We start from the raw sequence: 9417 nt of genomic DNA, 5'->3' as shown, positions 1-9417 counted from the left end.
TTTTATTTTGATTTTTATATTTACAATAATGTTTCACTTTACTAATTTTAAATTATATATTGTAGGTAAAAAAACATGAAAAAAGTTGTCTTACTTGTTGATTATTTTGGAAAGTGGGAGGATAATAAGATATCTTGGAGATGGAATTCTCAGAATGACACGGTTAGAACAATGCTTGTAAGTGGTGATGTTACATTTGATAAGTTTATGGAAACTATCATCAGAAGAGGTGAACTGAGCTGCGGACATGACCGTATTTGTGTCAAGTATATGACCAATGCAGGAGCTTTTTCGAGGGACAAAGCACCACCCATTGAGATAATGAACGTTGAAGATGTTCAAATTTATTTGAATGATATATATGGTGAAGGTGGTAGGCCAATTTTAAGAGTTTCCTCAATAGAAAAATCTTTGAAAAACGGTTGTGGTTTGAGCAACCACTAATCTGAGGATGTTCTCTCGAGCCGAGTTGAGAAAGAGGTTCTACGTGATAATGAGGATGTTCTCCCTTGCCAAGTTGAGAATGACATTTCACTTGATAACGAGGATGTTCTCCCTTGTCAAGTTGAGAGAGATGATCCACTTGATAATGAGGTTGATGTTCAATTGCCTGAACCATTAAAAGATGCAACGATTAGATCACATCATAGCTATATTTTCTCTGATGGTTCAGGTTTTCGTAAAGGATATCGATTTCTGAATAAAGAAGATGTAGTGACAAAACTTAATCTTATCGCAATCAGAAAGGGTTTTGAATTTACCACAAAAAAATCTAACAAATCATTGTTAATTGTTGTCTGTATCGAGAAAAGTTACAAATGGAGGGTTCATGTTGCTAAATTTCTCAATTCAGATACCTTTCGTATCACCAGGTATGCACCTAATCACTCATGTGACTTAAGGTCTATAACTGGAAGATATAAGTATGCTTCTGTAAAAGTAATTGCAGAGCTTATCAAAGAGAGATTCAGAGAAGGAAAAGATCCTATACCGAATAAAATAAAGAACATTGTGAGTATAGAGTTGGGTTGTGATGTTAGTTACTGGACATGTTGAAAGGCCAAACAACTTGCACAAAATATGATATGGGGAACACCTGAACACGGCTATACAAAATTAGAAGCATATTGTTACGAGATCAAAAAAGCAAATGAAGGTATCTTTACAGCTTTGGAGGTTCAAGAAGGCAGATTTTTGTACCTTTTTGTTGCATATAGACCATGAATAAGAGGATTTAAGAACATAAAAAATGTCCTCGCTATTGATGGAACTTTCTTGACGGGTCAATTTGGTGGTGTAATACTAATTGCAAGTGGACAGGATAGTAAAAATCAAATATATCCTGTAGCTTGGGCAATCGTTGACTCCAAGAAAGAACTTTCTTGGATTGGTTTTTTGGCCAATTAGTCAATGTTGTGCCAAATACTTTTGAGTTGTCCATCATATCAGATAGAAATCCAAGCATAAAGAAAGCGGTTGCTATAGTTTACAATCAATCTCATCATGGAGTATGTACAAGGCACCTTGGTAAAAATATTCGTACAAACTATCATGTTGGTTCTTCAGTCCTTAGTTTATACTATCTTGCAGCAAAATTATTTTGAATCGAAGAATTCAATGAGTATTTAGAAGAAATCGACGAAAAGGGTATGGTAATGTTGTTGAGTACCTCGAGAACGTTATTGGTTTCAAGAGATGGAGTAGAGCTCATTTTCCTGGACACAAGTACGATTCATGACCACCAATATTGTAGAGTCTGTTAATGCTAGACTTGTAACAGAAAGAGAACTTCCCATCATTTCTTTATTTAAAGAAATTCAAAGGTTGTTATGTAGATGGTTTCATGAGCGTCGTGGTCTAACATTGTCTATAAATAACTATTTAGCTCCAGCAGCAAATGCTTTAGTGAGAGAAACTAGACGTGAAATAGCAGACAAATTATCTGTACACCAACTTCATGTGAATGAGTTTATTGTTCAAGGGGATAGTCAAGATACAAGAGTTAACGTCAATGCCAAAACATGCACTTGTAGGGTGTGGGATCTTCAGCAATTGCCTTGTACTCATGCATTAGCAGCACTCAGAGCTCAACGATTTCCAAACTATGGTGAAAGAGTTTACAATGTATGTTCACCATATTATTCAGCAGACTTCCATAAATTGGCTTATTCAGAAAATATAAATCCTGTTCCTCCAGAAAAGCAATAGGACTGGGTCAGAGAAAGTATAATTAATCCACCCCTTGTGAAGCGTAAGAGAGGTCTAAGAAAAAAATAGGTTCCAACTGTTGGTGAAGTTGTCATTCTAAAGCATAACAAGTGTTCTATCTGCAAGCAAGTGGGCCACAAAAAGACTACTTGTCCCGATAAATGTTCTTGAACTCTAAATATGTAACTAGAAGTTCTTTAATATAGAATACTAACTATTTTGTGGGTGAGTTAATTGTATTACTCCTTATTAACCAAATTTCAAGTTAGTCATTTTGTAAATTCTATTATTGATTTTAACATATATACTCGACACATCTCTTATAACAGACAACTTACAAATCTATCCGACAGGTTATACACTTGTGGGCGATTAGACGAAAGAAAATATGACGTACATTCACTTTGACCAAAACTAAAGCAATTATATGATATACTATAGGGTATCTCAGGCTTATAAACAAGAATACCAAGAATTCATTACCATATGCAAAGACGCCACTTCTCTCATAACAGACAGATTAGAAATCTGTCCGACAGATTATATACTTGTGGGCGATTATACTTAAGAAAACATGACGTACATTCACTTTTACCAAAACTAAAGCAATTATATGATATAATAAAGAGTATATTGGACTTATAAAAAAGAATACCAGAAATTCATTACCATATGCAAAGATGCCACATCGCTCATGACAGGAAGATTAGAAATCTGTCCGACAGATTATACATTTGTGGGCGATTAGACGAAAGAAAATATGACATACATTCACTTTTACCAAAACTAAAACAATTATATGATATACTAAAGAATATCATGAACTTATAAACAAGAGAACCAAGAATTTCATTACCATATGCAAATACGCCACATATTTCATAACAGACAGATTAGAAATTTGTTCGATAGATTATACACTTGTAGGCGATTATACTTATGAAAATATAACGTACATTCACTTTTACCAAAACTAAAGCAATTATATGATATAATAAAGAGTATATTGAACTTATAAACAAGAATACCAAGAATTCATTACCATATGCAAATACGCCACATATCTCATAACGGACAGATTACAAATCTTATGAAAATATGACGTACGTTCACTTTTACGAAAACTAAAGCAATTATATAATATAATAAATAGTATATTGGAATTATAAAAAAGAATACCAAAAATTCATTACCATATGCAAAGAAGCCACATCTCTCATAACAGATAGATTAGAAATCTGTCCGACAGATTATACACTTGTGGGAGATGGTACAAAAGAAAATTTGACGTACATTCACTTTTACCAAAACTAAAACAATTATATGATATACTAAAGAGTATCTAGGACTTATAAACAAGAGCACCAAGACCATATGCAAATACGCCACATATCTCATAGCGGACAGATTATAAATCTATCCGATATATTATACATTTGTGCGCGATTAAACAAACGGAAATATGTACATTCACTTTTATAAAAAATAAAGCAATTATATGATATATTAAAGAGTATATTGGACTAATAAACAAGAACACCAACAATTCATTACCATATGCAAAGATGCCATATCTCTCATAATAGATAGATTAAAAATCTGTTCGACAGATCATACACTTATGGGTGATTGTACAAAGTAAATATGAGGTACATTCACTTTTATCAAAACTAAAGCAATTATATGATATAATAAAGAGTATCTTGGACTTATCAACAAGAACACCAAAAATTCATTACTATATGCAAAGATATCATATCCCTCATAACAGACAGATTGCAAATCTATCTGACAGATTGTTAACTAATCAGACCAACCCATAGTTTGTATGAGAAATACAATTTTTTTTTTTAACAAAATTACAAACTATCAGTGTCAATCTTTTTTTTTCTTGTATAAGTCTTCACATTTTTTGGAGCCTCCATTACTTTCTTTTTTCCAACCTCTGTTTCATAAGGAAAACTGTATTTCGGTTTAGTTTTTCTAGCTCGTTTCGATCTTGTAGTGCCTTCTTCCGCAAATTTAATAGCAGCATCTTTCTCAACTACATTGTTTCCTTTCTTTTCATCCTCAACAGCTACCGTTTTTTCCAATTAATTTATTTGTTCATCATCTACCGTAAAATCAGACTTCTTTTTTGCTTAAATTTTCTACTTGAACACGCAATTCATCTACTATATCAGTCAACTTGTCAACTTTAACATCTAAACCATCCATTCTATCATGCAGCTTCTTGTCCTGAACTTTCATCTCATCGAGCATCTCTTCACAGAATTTAACAAGTTGAGAAAGTTTGTTCAATACATTAGTATCTTCAGTAACTCTCATTGAAGGTTGTCTTCTAAAACTAGTTTCATGCCTTCCATGATCCACAACAACAGAAAATTCAGGCCTTTCGAGGAAATACTTGATCAATTGTGTCATACCATCAACTGCTTTTGTTAACCGATCAATATTCTCATCCACTTCATCTTCCAAATTCTCCCAATTAATCAAATATTTTTTTTTAACTCAAAAGTGGTAGGAACTAGAGTAGGATGCACCATAACCTACAAGAAAATAAATTGTTGAATAGAATTAAAATAATAAAACTTTTAAAATGAAATACTGCACCACACCCAAAGAACTTAACTATATACCTCTTTGTTTTGTATTGTTAATAGCACAGTATGATAATCAGGGGGTGTTCTCTTTTTACCATACCATCGAATCAATCTTGGAAATAATAAACAGGGAGATTTTGTTAATGGTTGTCCAAAAGCTTCTCCTAGTATAGGAATCGCTTCAAAATCCCACACCTGTATTGAAAATTAAAAGTTAAAAATTTCATATTGATACATAATTCAATATTTATCTCATTATAAATAATTTAAACTTACCATGAAAGCCTAGGAAAATCCTTGCAATCCATAACCTTTAGATTTAGATTTATTTTTCTTTCATTGTGTAGACTTTTTCTTCTAGTTTACATCTAAGAGGGGCTCAATTGTCATCTCAAAAGAACGTCTACCCCAAGGATATGCATTAAAGCAATCCCAATTTGTCACCATTTGCATCATCTCAATATCAACAATTCGCTTGGATCACCAGCACATAAAAAAGAGTGAACAGACCACACCATAGTAATCTTCAACTTTGTTTGAGCGTCCAATCTATTACTTTCCATCTTTTTCTTCAAATCACTTCCAATTAGATTACTATCCTTATTCATCACTACACCTAAAAAATCTTTTGCCTTCTTTTCCTCGTATAAAGCCTTATTAGGGGGATATTTTCCACAATTCAATCCGGTAATCATAGCGAACTCCTTCATACCAAATCGAATTGGCTTCCCTTCAATTATGAACCATACCTCTTTTTTCTTTGAGCTTGAAACACGATGTTGTAGAAGATAATGTACGATCTGACCACAAAATTTTTTGTGCCAATTGTCTAACTTCACCTTTAATAAGCAATCAAAACAACTATCTATAAATCAATCGTACACTTTTGCCTTCATCAATTTCTTCTTTATATTTTCAACAACATCCCACCTTGATAAAATGGACATAAGTGCATCAAAGTGGTCTTCGTCATCTAACTCCTTACTCAAATAATATTGGGAGAAGTCTATCGAGGTTTTACATTCAGGTATCACTAATGTATCATTCTCCTCAGTAGACTCATTTCCGTCGCTCGATGCCTCCAAAGACTGATCCCTTTCACCGGATAGATCATATTCCTAAAGATAATAATGTAAACAAAGTTCATATCAAATTAATGAAAAAAGGAAACTCAAAATTATTATCTATGATCCTTTTTAAGTTGTGAGATTACTCTTCAATGTCATAACTATCTCTCCCTTCAATATTTAAGTTGCAATGTTTAAAAATAAACAAGATTAACCTGATTTTCCTCGAGCTCGTAATCAACATTTTTTGCATTGAATTTTCTCATGAGTTCTTGACAAAGAACAAATAAAATCTATTCAGAAAAAAGTACAACAATGAGTTAATTCAAGATGAATGAGTATTACTTTACAAAAAAGAACATTCAAGAAATAATGCATTTTTAATTAAAAAAAATTGAGAAAAGAGACAGAAGGAACCTGAAACGTGCGATGTCTGATGAGGGTAAAAAATCGTCTCTGTAGTACAGTATTAGAAGGGGACAACAATTTGAAGTTAGTATAGAAGAGGGAGAAAGTTAGGGTTTTAGTTACCTTTATCTACAAATAGGTTCCATACTCTTTAATATATTACTATGATCCACTTTTTAATTAAATTATTTCTTTTTTTAAATTTTTAAATGGTAAAAAGACTGGGGTCATTTCTCTAAATGAGAACTTAAAGTGGCTTATCAGCCAAAATTTCTCATCACCTACTGCATACTTGAAACTTACTCCTGTGGGACTTGTACCAATCCAACGAAAAATATTTCACTCTGACTAAATAGAAACAATTATGAATTCATAGCTATAACTGACCAGCGTGGGTAAAAATGGTGGGAAAAAATCTAGGTAATTTCTTTTCATTTGCTTAAATTACTTGGGATAAATTTGTGGTCCGGCCTTTCTCCAAATTCCGTGTATAACGAGAGTTTTAGTGCACTGAGGCCTTGAATCTACCTGTGATAAAATTAACTAATACATGTACTAGTGGATGTAACTAGTATTCAGTTCGCATAATTATGGTATGCGCAAGTTGCTCCATACACAACAACAGTTGCTTTTGTTTTTGGCTCTCAATCTTAAAGAAAAAAGAGTAGGATATATGAATCCTTACCATCTATGTCACACCATTTAAACTCGTCTGCTTTCAATATTATATGGAATAAAAATTTAAATAAAATGCAATAAAAGCTCTTTAATCTTTCTACAAGCATAGATTTGGTGGAGTACTAAATAACTCCTGTACTAGAATATCGAACCTAAAGCATATGTACTTACATGACCAAACCTTAATTCTAACTAAATACTACATAGATCTTGCTTCGGACACCCCATTATTATAACAAAAGTGAATTAAAAAAAAAACACTATTATTCACAAAGCAAACCTAGTAGAAGTCTATTGGTAACAATTACTTATGATGATAACCAAATGATTAATTTTCTTAGAAAAGTTTTAACTAATATTTGTGTCTGTTGCAATGTCATTTGTCAAAGTGTCATGATCTTTTAACACTGAAGTATGAACGTTGTAATGTTACACTCAAGTTTGAGGCAGAAAAATATGAAGACTCACCAAACATTGCTTCAAGACTCAGAAAGGCAAACAACAATATAAAAGACAGCCATATATTTCTTCTTTGGGTACCAACTAACCAGTTGGCAAATAACAACCCCATAATTTCTGATTTCTCATACAGCATCATATGTAATTTGAAGTTTTATTGAAGATCTTTGAGACCAATTTTCAAAGGAAAAATATATGAGGACTTATTTGATCACTTAGTTGGCCTTTTTGTGTTTTTTCTCTTATGCAGGTAAACTTGCAGTACTTTTTTTTATTCTTGTCTTTTTTTTTTTTTTTTTTTAAAAAGTGGTGTTTTTAATTAAACTAGCTAGCTAGCATGCGTAATTTTGCAGGAACCTATGATCCATTGGATCCCAATGGAAATATCACCATCAAATGGGATGTCATGTCCTGGACTCCTGATGGCTATGTTGTATGTTCCCTTCTCCAAATCTCAGTTTATTCTTTCTTTTGCATTATATATTTAGTTATCTATAGTTTAAAGAAAAAAAAAATGATCTTTTAAAAACTAATAACTTATATTTAACTTATCATACGATAATTAATCTCGAGATTAGTTATCCCGGGATTACCTAGGGTAACTTATCGCACCATGCATATGCGATAACTTATCCCATCACTATGGTGTAAATGATGGGATAAGTTTTCCCGGTATTGACTAATACCTCCAACCAAAAATGGGATAAAATAATCCTTTATATTATTCGGGGACTACATGTCCCTTATACCTCACACCAAACGAAGGGTTGTTTGATCCATGAATAAGTTATACTAAAATTATAATGTGACAAATATAATACAACGATTAAATAAAGCACTTATGTAGTTGATAGATTTTTATTGTTATGATTTTAATCTATTGAGATATTCATGATATGATATAAAATATGCGTATAGTTAAATAGAATTGTATACACTCTACTTTTTTGATCCCACTTTGTGGGAGTATACTAGGTATATTGTGGTATTTTGGAGAAAAGTTTGGGGAACGACAAATATCTTCTTTGTTGCATTATCCCTGGATTAGTAATTTTGTATTGTCATCCCATATAGATGTAATATAAAAATAGTACTATCATAATTGTGGTATACGTAACTTTGGATTGCTAATCTCAATTTAAAATGGATATAACAATGTCAAGCGTTATCCTGAAATTATAATCTGTTTGTCCTTGTAACCAAATGACTCCTAGGTATTAAAATTCTTTTACACTACATGTGTTTCTTTTATAAGTTGTAATAGGTTATCTCCCCCCCATTTTCTAGGTTATTGATGCTACATTTGAAGTTACAACCAGTTATTTTCTGGAATTAAGTTGCATCCTTAACACAACTAGTTTAAGTTAATTTGTGATAATAGGTTATTTGTCATTATCAGGTTACCAATAAATGATTATCATAGAGATTTGTTAGTAAATTACTTATTAAAGGAATTGATTCTGTCAATATTTATTATATAGCCGGTGCATATGCAGCACAAACTTGTTATCTTTTAAATAATTGGATAGTGTTATTTTCGTTGTTAGTATATAGAAACTAAACTTATTATTTCAAGCAATTTTATTTCCAAGGGATAGTCCTAGGTGATGGTACTGATAAATTTTGAACTCATGTTTTCAAAAGTGCAATGAACTCATATTTTCAAAAGTGCAATGAACTCAATAAAAAGTTAAACGACGGAACAGATCAGTCCAATCTATATCCTACATTCGCCTTTGCTCTTAGGCTGTGGTAACTATGAACAATTTCCAAGTGAATTTATTAAATATCCGCACCCCAAATCTATTAAATATCCGCACCCCACTACAATTGGTATCAGAGCCCAGTAATTCACAAGATACGGAAGTAAGATATATGTTAGAGTTATTAGATTTAGAAATTAGAGTTAGAGTTATTAGAATTTACCTATAAATTATTAAATTAATTATGCGAAGACCATTTAAAAATAGAAAAGCTTTTAGAAAAATTAAAGA

At 32.0% G+C, this 9417-nt stretch overlaps 1 long non-coding RNA gene across 1 annotated transcript; it reads left to right on the top strand.

Annotated features, from left to right (window-relative positions):
- The first annotated feature begins 7469 nt into the window (after positions 1–7469).
- Positions 7470–8962, top strand: LOC124898199. The gene is made up of 2 exons (XR_007055175.1): positions 7470–7673; positions 7777–8962. It is a non-coding gene; the product is annotated as an uncharacterized LOC124898199 (long non-coding RNA).
- Positions 8963–9417: the final 455 nt, after the last annotated feature.

The sequence above is a fragment of the Capsicum annuum genome, chromosome 4 (genome assembly GCF_002878395.1).
Source record: "Capsicum annuum cultivar UCD-10X-F1 chromosome 4, UCD10Xv1.1, whole genome shotgun sequence".
In the NCBI taxonomy this organism is placed as follows: Eukaryota; Viridiplantae; Streptophyta; class Magnoliopsida; order Solanales; family Solanaceae; genus Capsicum; species Capsicum annuum.
Note: the sequence above shows the minus strand (reverse complement) of the source record. Positions and strands in the feature narration are given on the sequence as shown.